Consider the following 12,126-nt stretch of genomic DNA (forward strand, 5'->3'; position numbering starts at 1 on the left):
TATAAGGCTATCAGGTTGTCACTTTAATATGGTTATTCAATATGTGTTGAATTATTGAATGAATGGAAATAATGATATTTGTAAAGTGAAATGATGAGTGTAAATACATAATTCCTGTAAAGATCTATAATTTCTATTGACCATTCTATATAGGAAATATGTAATGACTTATTTTAACTGGCTAAGAAAATAAGCTAACATTCAAAGCTGACTTTGTTATCACCTGATTCCTATGGGTGAAGATCCAAAATGGAAACAAGGAAAGAAAACGTAGGTACAGAAGTAGAGTTTTCAAGCCTACCTGAACCAAAGACTCAGCGACACTAGTGGTCCAAGTGATGAACTGCTGGGAATGATTTATATCCTCCTTGTAATTTGGAACTTTTATCCCAAAAGTGTTTTTGAACACACTCTGAGGAAATAATTACAATGTTATTACAAGAAAAAACTCTGGAGAAATAGTAATTTATGTAGATTCATTCTCATTAGGGTTTTGGGATTTGCACCATGGGATTGCATCAATTTGTAAACATTTTGAGCTGATTGCTTTGAGTGATCAGGAGATTTTTTGCACTAGGGAATCACCATGTATTCCAGGTATTAGAAAGTAACATTTTATGGAAACCTGGTGAGCATGTAATTTAGCAATACGTTATTTATTTGACCAAACAGGATAAAGATGAGGTTACAATAGTATGCCTATTCCTTCTTTCCATTTACTAAGTATTCAAGTATTTTCTCATCAAAGATTAACAAATGCAGAAATGACATAATCCATGTGCTTACATAATTCTTAGTCTAATTGTGAAGGCAGAAGACATGTAAAGTCTTCAGTAGTAACACATTGTCCAAATGCCGTATGGAAATCAATGCTCTTACAATGGTCTGCTTCTAGATTCTCTGTAATTCTCTCCCTTGTCTATTCATCTAGTCATTATTGATCTTGTGACCTCTTTCTAAACTCAGAACCTTCCCATAGGCCTGTCACTGCTTTGAATACTAATTCTTCTAAACCTCCTCAAGTTATTGCCTACCCATGATTTAGATATCTTAAATGTCAATTCCTGAGACAGGTATTCCTCTACCTAAATGAAAACTAATAATCACCATAATCATTCCAGCTTATCTCACCTTGTTTTTTTAATAACATTTATTACAATATTTTTTGGGGGGAGACACTTGTAGCATGCAGAAATTCCTGCACCAGGGGTCTTACCCATGTTACAGCAGGGACCAGAGCCACAGCAGTGACAACACCAGATCCTTAACCATTAATCCACCAGGGAACTCCAATTACAATTTTAATTGTCAATAAAGTGTGGTTTATTTTCTTAAGATTTGTCTTCCCATCCAGACTATTAAATTCCAAGAGAATAGGAGACTATTACTTTATAGTCACTATGTACCCAGCATTTAGCACACTGACTTTCTCTGCTAAGTGTCCCATAAATATTTATTGAGGGAATTGATGGAAAAAATGTAGCAGGATTTCACCCACAATGTGTTTTGTTTTGTTTACATGGTGTTTTAAAATTGACCTATTTTGCATTAATTATGGTATTATGAAAATTATTTTAAAAGTCAAACAAAACAAATGAATATACACAACAAAACAAAATGAATATCAGGTAGAAATGGGGATTGCTAAAGGGGAGGGGTATTGGGGATCAGGCAAAACAGATGAAGGGGGTCAAAATGTGCCAACCTCTAGTTATAAAATAAGTTGTTGGGATGTAATGTAGAATTTGTTGCAATGTATACAATATTTAATCATTACATTGTAAAAATGAAATCAATATAATGTCTGTGCTTAAAAAAGGAAAAAATAAAAATCATGATAACCCGACTTCCCATAGTTTGCAATCTCTCATGGTAACAAATGACTAAAGCTGAGTAGTAGCTCCTTCCATTAAAGGATAAATGCTCTCTGAGTTGGAAAAACCCCTAAAATGCTTATTATTATCTTCTCACCTTCATGCCAACTTCACTGTTGACTTATACTATTTGATTTTTTAGTCATCATATTGAATATAGTGTGAGATGCACTAAACATTTACTTACAGAGTAGAATAGTAACAAAATAGACAATGTCTACTCCTACTTAAAAAAGCCTAGCAACATAATTCATAGGTGATGTCTTTATATCCACAATGCCTTGATCAGGTGAGCAAGAGAGAACAAGGCATCTTTCATTTATGAAGGTATAAAGTCATGATATTTTGTTGTAATCACATCTGTTCCATTTGAGTTTATGTCAGCTTGCTGGAAGAATCTTAGTTTGCCCTTGAAATAACACTGTCATTAAGACAGTCTGATACTTAGTGAAATAACCCAGGTTTAACAACAGATGGATGGATAAATACATTGTATTTTATCTTTAAAATGTAATCCTATTCAATAATAGAAGATATATCAAATAATGGATCCAACTAACAAATGGATAATTCTCCAAAACATTTTGCTAAGTGAAAGAATCTACATACAAAAGGCTATAGTGACTTTGATTCTTTTTATATGAATTATGGGTATAAAAGCAGATCTGTGATCATTAATGTCTGCGTGTGCAAGGAGGAACTGTCTGCAAAAAAATGAAAATGAAATTTGGGGAGTGATGAGAAAGTTTTGTCATTTGTGGTGCTTGTAAGAGTGCACATATGTCGCAAGACATGTTTCTTTGAAAACTCCATCTTGTCCTTCTTTACTTTATCCCATCTTCTTGTCTTACTTTATCCCATCTTCCTGCTTTGAAAAACAGTCACAGTGCTGGTAAATGACTTAAGCTTAAGAACAAAGACCTAAAGGCATAAGTGACTTAAGCTTAAGAACTGTTATGTGCCTAGAGATCAGAGTAAGAGCTTAACCTTTTACCACCTAAGTGGCTTTTTAAATAGTAAAAGAACTTATATAATAGTAAACAAACCCGTATCATCCACCCATAGCCACTCCTAACTTGATCACATCTAAAGAGCACAATAAAAGCAGTGTAGTTTCTTGAGGCAGGGCTCTTGGTCCCTGAGACCTTGAGTTCCCAGCTCCCACCTTTACTTAAGACAAATGTTTCTGTGTCTTGTTTTATGTTAACTTTTTTTCCTTAAGTTCCACAGCAGCTGTTCTTCAGCCCCATCCTGCTGAGCTGGCCCTGGCACACATATTTATCAAAACATTTAATTATACTTAAACGGATATATTTTATGATATGTAAAAATATATCAATAAAGTTTTAAAAATCCCATATTTTATGGGGAGTGCACATTGTGGCTTACTGGGGTACAGACCCAAATAATATCCATGATGATGCAGGTTTGATCCCTGGCCTCACTCAGTGGGTTAAGTATCCAGGGTTGCCACGAGCTGTGGTGTAGATCACAGATTGCTATGGCTGTGGTGTAGACTGGCAGCTCCGATTCAACCCCTAGTCTGGGAACCTCTATATGCCACAAGTATGGTCCTAAAGAGACAAGAAAAAAAAAATCCTATATGTTATTATTATTACCAATCACAGAAGTTAAAGCACCTGCCAAAAGAACACATGTCCAATTTTAGAAAAAAGTTCAAGTTAATCTGTACCACGTTACAGTAATATACCTTCTCAAGATGAGGAGGGAGATGGGATTAAGATGGCAGAATAGAAGGACTTGAGCTCAACTTCTCTCCTAAAAACAACAAAATTCACAACTAAAGTCTGAGCACTCTTCACTCAAATGGACTGGAAACCTTAAAAAAGATATCCTACTCCAGAAGAAAAAGAGGAGAACACATCAAGAGGTAGGAGGGGAGATTTTGCAATATAAACAACCCAATACCTCTTGGGTGTGAAGCTCCACAGACTGAAACTAACTGGATCACAGAGACTCACCTACAGGCCTAAGAGTTCTGAGCCACACATCAAATGCTCACGTGTGGCGATCTGGCATGGGGAGAAAGAGCCCCGGAGCATCTGGCATTGAAGGCCAGTGGGGCTTATGTGCAGGAGCTCAACGGGACTGGGGGAAACAGAGACCTCATTCTTAAAAGGCGCACACAAACTTTCAAGTGCCCTGGGTCCCAGGGCAAAGCAAAGTCTCCATGGGAATCTGGGTTAAACCTGACTGCAGTTCTTGGAGACATCCTGGGAAAATGGGTGAACGTGCTTGTTGTGAAGGAAGGTCATTGAAAGCAAAGCTCCCTTCAGCAGCCATGCCTTTCTCCGGAGGTGGCCATTTTGGAAAAATCTGGCCCCATCCTTCAGTCAACTGCTGAGAAGCCCCATGGCAAACAACAACACAGGAGGGATCACAGCCCCACCCCTCAGTAAACAGACTACCTAAAGACCCCTCAGGCACACAGCTGCCTCTAATCCCATCCAGAGACTAAGCCCCACCCACCAGAGGGATTAGAATATGCTCCACCTACCAGTGGGCAGGCATCAGCCCCTCCCATTAGGAAGCCTACAGCAAGCCCCCCATACCGACTTCAGCCACAGAGGGGCAGACATCAGAAGTAAGAGAGGCTACAAATCTATTATCTGTAAAAAGGTCACCACACCAAAAAACTATCAAAATGAAAAGACAGAGAACTATAACTCAGATAAGGGAGAAAGGAAAAAAACACAGAAAAACAGCTAAACGAGGAAGAGATTCTTAGCCTCCAGGAAAAAGACTTTTAGATTGTTGATGCTGAAGATGATGCAAGACATTGGAAATAAACTGGAGGCAAAGATGGATAACTTACAGGAAACACTGGCCAAAGAGATACAAGATATAAAACTCAAACAAGAAGAGATGTAAAATACAATAACTGAAGTAAAGAATTCACTAGAAGCAGCTAGCAGCAGAATAAAGGAGGAAGAAGAACGAATAAGTGAGGTGGAGGACAGATTAGTGGAAATTACGGATGCAGAACAGAAAAGAGAAAAAAGATTCAAAAGAAATGAAGAGAGTCTAAGAGAACTCTGGGACAATGTTAAACGCACCAACATCCGTATTATAGGGGTGCCAGAGGAGAAGAGAGAGAGAAGGAGACAAAACATATTCCAAGAGATAATAGCCAAAAACTTCCCTAACATGGGGAAGGAATCACTCACTCAAATCCAGGAAGCACAACGAGTACCATATAAAATAAACCCACGGAGGAACACCCCGAGACACATACTAATCAAACTGACCATAATTAAAGACAAAGAAAATATCTTGAAGGCAGCTAGGGAAAAGAAACAAATTACATACAATGGAACCCCAATAAGGTTATCAGTAGAATTTTCAATAGAAACTCTACAGGCCAGAAGGGAGTGGCACCATATACTTAACCTGATGCAAGGAAAAAAACTCCAACCAAGATTACTCTACCCAGCAAGGCTCTCATTCTGATTTGAAGGAGAAATCAAAACCTTCACAAGTAAGCAAAAGCTGAGAGAATTCAGCAACACTAAACCAGCCTTACAGAAAATACTAAAGGAACTTCTCTAGGCAGAAAAGAACAAGAGAAGAAGGAAAGGAAAAAGAACAGCAAAAACAAATCCAAAGTAATTAATAAAATGGCAATAAGAATATACATATCAATAATTACCTTAGATGTGAATGGACTAAATGCCCCAACCAAAAGACATAGACTGGCTGAATGGATACAAAAACCACACCCATATATATGCTGTCTTCAAGAGACCCACTTCACTTCCAGGCACACATACAAATTGAAAGTGAGAGGATGCAAGAAAATATTTCATGCAAACTGGGATCGAAAGAAAGCTGGAGTAGCAATACTCATATCAGACAAAATAGACTTTAAAATGAAGCATATTTTAAGGGACAAAGAAGGACATTACATAATGACCAAAGGATCAATCCAAGATGAGGATATAACAATTTTAAATATCTACGCACCCAACACAGGTTCACCACAATATATAAGGCTACTGCTAACAACCTTAAAAGGACAAATTGACAATAATACAATCATAGTGGGGGACTTTAACACCCCACTTACAGCAATGGACAGATCAACCAGACAGAAAATCAATAAGGAAACACAGGCTCTGAATGATGCATTAAACCAGATGTACTTAATAGATATTTATAGGATATTCCATCCAAAAGCAACAGAAGACACATTCTTCTCAAGTGCACATGGAACATTCTCTATGATTGATCTTATCCTGGGCTACAAATCCAACCTCGGTAACTTTAGGAAAATTGAAATCATATCAAACATGTCTTCCGACCACAACGCTATATGACTGGAAATCAACAACAAGAAAAAAACTGCAAAAAACACAAACACATGGAGACTAAACAACATGCTACTAAACAACCAATGGATCACTGAAGAAATCAAAGAGGAAATTAAAAAATACCTGACAGCAAATGACAATGAAGATACGACAATCCAAAACCTATGGGATGCAGCAAAAGCCATTCTAAGAGGAAAGTTTATAGCAATAAAAGCCCACCTCAGGAAACAAGAAAAAGCTCAAATAAGCTAACTTTACATCTAAAGCAGCGAGAGAGAGAAGAAGAGACAAGACCTCATGTTGGTAGAAGGAAAGAAATCATAAAGATCAGAGCAGAAATCAATGAAATAGAAGCAAAGAAAACCATAGAAAAGATCGATGAAATGAAAAGCTAGTTCTTTGAAAAATGAACAAAATTGATAAACTCTTAGCCAGATTTATCAAGCAAAAGAGAGTGAGGACTCAAATCAATAAAATTAGAAATGAAAAAGGAGAAGTAACAATGGACATCACAGAAATACAAAGGATCATAAGAAACTACTATATGCTACTATATGCTAATAAAACAGAAAAACTAGAAGAAATGGACAAATTCTTAGTAAAGTAAAATCTTCCAAGACTAAACCAAGATGAAATAGAAAAGAAGCATGGACCAATCATATGAAGTGAAATTGAAACTGTGATTTAAAAACTTCCAACAAACTAAAGTCCAGGACCAGATGGCTTCACAGGTGAATTCTATCAAACATTTAGAGAAGAGCTAACACCTCTCCTTCTGAAACTATTTCAAAAAATAGTTTGGAAGGGAAAGTTTGGAAGGAAGGGATACTCCCAAACTCATTCTATGAGGCCACCATCATCCCGATACCAAAACCAGATAAAGAGACCACAAAAAAAGAAAACTACAGGCCAATTTCACTGATGAACATCGATGCAAAAATCCTCAACAAAATGCTAGCAAACCACATCCAACAATACATTAAAAGGATTATACATCATGATCAAGTAGGATTTATCCCAGGGATGCAAGGGTTCTTCAATATCCACAAATCCGTCAGTGTGATACACCACATTAACAATCTGAAGAATAAAAAACATATGATCCTTTCAATAGACATGGAAAAAGCCATTGACAAAATCCAACACCCATTTCTGATAAAAACCCTTCAGAAAGTGGACATAACAGGAACCTACGTCAACATGATAAAGGCCATTTGTGACAAACCCACAGTGAACATCGTTCTCAATGGTGAAAAGCTGAAAGAACTCCCTCTGAGATCAGGAACAAGACAAGGATATCTCCTCTCACCACTACTCTTCAGCATAGTTTTGGAAGTCCTAGCCACAGCAATCAGAGAAGTAAAAGAAATAAAAGGAATCCAAATTGGAAAGGAAGAAGTAAAGCTATCACTATTTGCAGATGACATGATACTATACCTAGAGAATCCTAAAGACCCTACCAAAAAACTGCTAGAGCTCATCCACAAATTTGGCAAAGTCGCAGGATAAAAAATTAATACACAGAAACTGACAGCATTTCTATACACTCACAATGAAAGAGCAGAAGAAAACATTAGGCAAGCAATCCCATTTACCATCACATAAAAAAGAATAAAATACCCAGGAGTAAACCTACCTAAATAGACAAAAGACCTGTATTCTGAAAACTATAAGACACTGATGAATGAAATCAAAGATGACACAAATAGATGGAAAGATACCATGCTCATGGATTGGAAGAGTTAGTATTATCAAAATGACTATACTACCTAAGGCAATCTACAGATTCAATACAATCCCTATCAAATTTTTCACAGAACTTGAACAAAATATTTTAAAGTTTGTTTGGAAGCACAAAAGACCCAGAATAGCCAAAGACATCCTAAAAAAGAAAAACAGAGCTGGAGGAATCAGGCTCCCTGGCTTCTGACTATACTAGAAAGCAACAATCATCAAAACAGTATGGTACTGGAACAAAGACAGAAACATAGATCAGTGGAACAAGATAGAAAGCCCAGAATTAAACCCACGCACCTACAGCCAACTCATCTATGGCAGAGAAGGCAAGGATATACAATGGAGAAAGGACAGCGTGTTTAATAAGTGGTGCTGGGAAAAATGGACAGCCACATGGAAAAGAATGAAATGAGAACACTCCATAACACCATACACAAAAATAAACTCAAAATGGACTAAAAACCTAGATATAAGACCAGACACTATAAAACTCTTAGAGGAAAACATAGGCCAAACACTCTCTGACATAAACGACAGCAACATCTTCTCAGATCCACCTCTCAGAGTACTGAGAACAAAAACAAAAATAAACAAATGGAACCTAATCAAACTTCAAAGTTTCTGCACAGCCAAGTAAACCCTAGACAATGCAAAAAGACAACCCACAGAATGGGAGAAAATCTGTGCAAGTGAATCGCTGGCAAGGGATTGATCTCCAAAATTTATAAACAACTTCTGCAGCTCCATACCAAAAAAACAAACAAGCCTATCAAAAAATGGGCAGTAGATCTAAACAGACAGTTCTCAAAGAAGACATACACATGGCTGAGTAACACATGAAAGGATGTTCAACATCGCTCATTATTAGAGAGGTGCAAATCAAAACCACTCTGAGGTACCACCTTCCACCAGCCAGAATGGCCATCATCAAAAAGTCTATAAACAATAAGTGTTGGAGAGTGTGTGGAGAAAAACGAACCCTAGTATGCTGTTGGTGGGATTGTAAATTGGTGCAACCACTGTGGAAAGCAGTATGGAGATTCCTCAGAAAGCTAAACATAGTACTGCCATTTGATCCAGCAATCCCACTCTGGGGCATCTACCCAGAGAAAGCCATGAATCGCAAGGACACATGTACTCCAATGTTCATTGCAGCACTATTTACAATAGCAAAAACATGAAAATGACCTAAATGTCCATTGACAGAGGAGTGGATCAAGAAGATGTGGTACATATACACCATGGAATATTCCTCAGCCATTAAATGGAAAAAATACCAGCATTTTTAGCTATGTGGATGGACCTAGAAACTATCATGCTAAGTGAGGTCAGCCAGACAATGAGACACCAACATCAAATGCTTTCACTGATGCGTGGAATCTGAAAAAGGGGCAGACTGAACTTCTTTGCAGAAGAGATGCTGACTCAGACATTGAAAAATTTATGGTCTCCGGAGGAGACAGTTTGGGGGGTGGGGGGATGTGCTCGGGCTTTGGGATGAAAATCTTGTGAAATCAGATTGTTATGATCATTATACAACAACAGATGTGATAAATTCATTTGAGTAATAAAAAATTTAAAAAAAAATAGTATACCTTCTCCACAGAGAGCAGTTGTTTGTGAGGAAATATGTGGATTAATATAATCAAAAATTAAAATCAGATGATCTTTTCCATAGATACAGAAAAAGCACTTGACAAAATTCAAAATCCTTTCATGATAAAACCTCAACAAACTGGGTATAAAAAGAATATAACTCTACATAATAAGGACCATACATGACCAGCCCACAGTTAACATCATTCTTTTTTTTTTTTTTTTTTTCGGCCTTTTTGTCTTTTCTAGGGCCATTCCCATGGCATATGGAGATTCCCAGACTAGGGGTCGAATCACAGCTGTAGCCGCCAGCCTATGCCAGAGCCACAGCAACTCGGGGTCCGAGCTGCGTCTGCAAACTACACAACAGCTCACAGCAACCCCAGATCCTTAACCATCTGAGCAAGGGCAGGGATCAAACCTGCAACCTCATGGTTCCTAGTCAAATTCGTTAACCACTCTGCCATGACAGGAACTCCAGTTAACATCATTCTTTAAGGCAAAAGATTTAAAACTTTTCCTCTAAGATCAGAAATGAGAAGACTACACACTAGCACCACTTGTATTCAACATAGCATTACAAGTCTGAGTTAGAGCAATTAGGGAAACATAAGCAGCATCCAATATCAGAAAGCAAAACATAAAATTGTCTCTGATTCCAGATGATTTGATCTTATATGCAGAAAACCCTAAAGATTAAATGAAAACTCTGGAACAAATGAACAATTTTAGTAACTTTATGGATATAAAATCAACATGCAAAATTCAATTGCATTTCTATATACTAACAATAAACTAGTTGATAAAGAAAATCTCATTTAGAATAGCACCCAAAACAATAAAATACTTAGAAATAAATTTAAGATGTTAAAAAAATCTGTAAAATGAAAACAATTAGCCATGGATGAAAAAAATTGATGAAGACATAAATGGAAAGTATCTCATCTTCAAGGCCTGGAAGGGCTAAATTTGTTAAAATATTTGTACTACTCAAAACCATTTACAGATTCAATTCAATGCCCATAAAAATGCCAGTGGCATGTTTTAACAGAAACAGTAAATAACTCTTAAATTCATATGGAACCACAATGGATCCTGAATAGTTAAAGCAACATGGAAAAGAACAAAGTCACTTGACACTTCCTGATATGAAATTATTTTACAATGAATGAAAACAATGGATTAATTAATAGATTAATTAATTAACAATGAAAACAGCATGGACATAAAAACATACACATAGACTGGTAACACAGAGTTGAAAGCCTAGAAATAAACGTATGCACATTTGATGAACGAAAATTTCAAAAAGTGCTGGAAATACTTAGTACAGACAGGTTAGTCTCTTCAATGAAGGATGGTAGAAATGCCGGACAACCACATGCTGAAAAATTAGATTGACTCATCACAAATCACTCACAAAAATGTTACTCGAAATGGATTAAAGACTTAAACTTAAGATTTGCAATGATGCAATACTGAGAAGAGGTGTAAAACCTCTTTGACATTAGTCTTGGAGATGGCTTTTTGTATACGACGCAAAAGGCATAAGCAACAAAAACAAAATTAGCCACATGAGACTATATTAAACTTATAAACTCTGCAAAGCAAAAGAAACCACCAGCAAAATGAAAAGGAAAAAAAACGGTTTGGGAGAAAATATTTGCAAATCAAAACCCGAATATTTATAACCATTCATAATGAATAAATAATAATATATATGCATTATTTGTACATATATATTCAAAGACTCATAAAAGTGCAAAAAAGCCAAATAATCCAATTTTTAAAAATGAGAAAAAGACCAGAATAGATATTTTTCCAAAGAAGACATATAAATGGCCAACAAGTACATGAAGAAGGTACTCAATATCACCAATCATCAGTGAAATACAAATCAAAACCATAGCAGATATAACCTCACACTGTTAGAATGGCTATTATCAAAAAGGCAAGAGATAATAAGTGCTGGAAAGAATGTGGACAAAAGAGAACCCAAATATACTATTGATGAAAATGTAAATTGGTAGAGTCACTATGGAAAACAGTGTAGAGGTATCGGGATTCCTTAAAAAATCAAAAATAGAACTATCATATGCTCCAGTAGATCCACTTCTGGATGTATTTCCAGAGGAAATAAAATTGTGATGTCAGAGGTATTTGCACCATGTTCATTTCACCACAGCCAAGATATGGAGACAACCTAAGGGCCCATAAGTTGATTAATGTATAAAGACACACACACGCAACCACACACATGCTTAAAAAAAATGTGTTTACAAGGGAATATTATTCAGCAAAAAGAGAAGGAAATTTGCATTTGCTACAACATGAATGATGCTTGAGGACATTATATTAGGTGAAATAAGTTAGACAAACAGGAATGATCTCAGGTTTATGTGGATTCTAAAAACGTTGGATTAACAGATGGCAGTCAGGGCCAGGAGGTGAGAGAAATGGGGAGATGCTGATCAAAGGGTACAAACTTCCAGATATAAGATGAATGAAGTCTGGGGAGCTAATATATAGCATAGTGACTACAGTTAACTATCTAATGTATGGCACATTTGAAAGTGCTAAGAGAACAG

This window comes from Sus scrofa, unplaced genomic scaffold (assembly GCF_000003025.6).
Source record: "Sus scrofa isolate TJ Tabasco breed Duroc unplaced genomic scaffold, Sscrofa11.1 Contig53, whole genome shotgun sequence".
Taxonomy (NCBI): domain Eukaryota; kingdom Metazoa; phylum Chordata; class Mammalia; order Artiodactyla; family Suidae; genus Sus; species Sus scrofa.